We start from the raw sequence: 1,651 nt of genomic DNA, 5'->3' as shown, positions 1-1,651 counted from the left end.
CTTGCACAATGTCAAGAAGATTGGGCAAATGACCTTCTAATATTGCCTTCATTCTTTTAATATATATTCTCTGATTCTGTAATACCTGCGACAAAACACTGGGGAACAATTTTTTTTCATTTTCTGTAGCATGGGGTTTTAGAAATGTTTCTACATATTTCTACATGGCTGATTTAAAATCTGAAACCCAATTTTTGATGCATGCTCTAGTTTTTATGCAACTTTAATTTTTTTTTTGTTACAGTTAATGGCATGCATTGGTTTTTAAATTGGAATTAAAGGGCAATGACTCTTTGATTGAACATAATTACAAGGCAATTAATGTTTTTAAAACATCACTTTTACTGACCAGACAGTGGCACAGTGGATAGAGCTTCGGATTGGAATGCAGAGGACTCAGTTTCGAGACCCTGAGGTCACCAGCTTGAACGTGGGCTCATCCGGTTTGAACCAAAGCTCAGCAGCTTGGACTCAAGGTTGCTGACTCAAGCAAGGGGTTATTGCTCTGCTGAAGGTGTGCAGTCAAGGCACATATGAGAAAGCAGTCAATGAACAACTAAGGTGTTGCAACTCTCAATGAAAAACTAATGATTAATGCTTCTCATCTCTCCATTTCTGTCTGTCTGTCCCTGTCTATCTCTCTCTAACTCTCTCTGCCTCTGTAAAAAATAAATAAAATAAAATAAAATAAATCAGTTTTACATAATTGTAGTTGTTTCTAAATGTAAAAAAAATTATTATCTCATAAAAATTATCCTCTTATTTTGTTTTAAGATTGAATCATGACTTCTTTGAGTAGGTGTAATAGAAGAATAGTCCTGACACTTTCTGTTATATATGTGGCTGTTACACACTTCAACGTCAAAGGCACAATATTTCATCACTTCTGACACATGCATAGATTGCCTATTTACAAGTTCCCCTTGGTGATCAAGATAAGAATTGGGCTCCTTATTTTTTTGTGTCATAATTGTGAGTAAATGCTTCCTGAATGGATAAAAGAAAAACGCAAAGAAATGCCTTTTGGTATTCCCATGGTTTGGCATGAACCTAAGGATCACAGCAGTGACTGTTATATCTGTCTGATCCATACAAAAGGCATCTCTATAAAAAAAATGGTGGCCCTGGCCAGTTGGCTCAGCGGTAGAGCATTGGCCTGTCATGCAGGAGTCCCGGGTTTGATTCCCGGCCAGGGCACACAGGAGAAGCACCCATCTGCTTCTCCACCCCTCCCCCTCTCCTTCCTCTCTGTCTCTCTCTTCCCCTCCTGCAGCCAAGGCTCCATTGGAGCAAAAGATGGCCCGGGCACTGGTGATGGCTCCTTGGCCTCTGCCCCAGGTGCTGGAGTGGCTCTGGTCACGACAGAGTGATGGCCCAGATGGGCAGAGCATCGCCCCCTGGTGGGCGTGCCGGGTGGATCCTGGTCAGGCACATGCGGGAGTCTGTCTGGCTACCTCCTGGTTTCCAGCTTTAGAAAAATAAAAAAAGGCATATGATAGCATTTCCTAATATTCCTTCAACAATACCACCTATCCTACACTCTGAGACACTCCCAGTTCCAGTTTTCAATGGCTTTATTTCTTCTAAGGATGAAGAAAGTGAACATGGTGATCAATTGTATTTTGATAAGATGCATGAGGAAATGGTTGTA

At 41.1% G+C, this 1,651-nt stretch overlaps 1 non-coding gene across 1 annotated transcript; it reads left to right on the top strand.

The window, feature by feature from the left end:
• The first annotated feature begins 1,121 nt into the window (after positions 1 to 1,121).
• On the top strand, positions 1,122 to 1,197 carry TRNAD-GUC (transfer RNA aspartic acid (anticodon GUC)). The gene has a single exon. It is a non-coding gene; the product is annotated as a tRNA-Asp (tRNA).
• The last annotated feature ends 454 nt before the right edge of the window (positions 1,198 to 1,651 follow it).

This window comes from Saccopteryx leptura, chromosome X, assembly GCF_036850995.1.
Source record: "Saccopteryx leptura isolate mSacLep1 chromosome X, mSacLep1_pri_phased_curated, whole genome shotgun sequence".
Classification (NCBI taxonomy): domain Eukaryota; kingdom Metazoa; phylum Chordata; class Mammalia; order Chiroptera; family Emballonuridae; genus Saccopteryx; species Saccopteryx leptura.
This window is presented reverse-complemented; position numbering and strand designations above follow the sequence as displayed.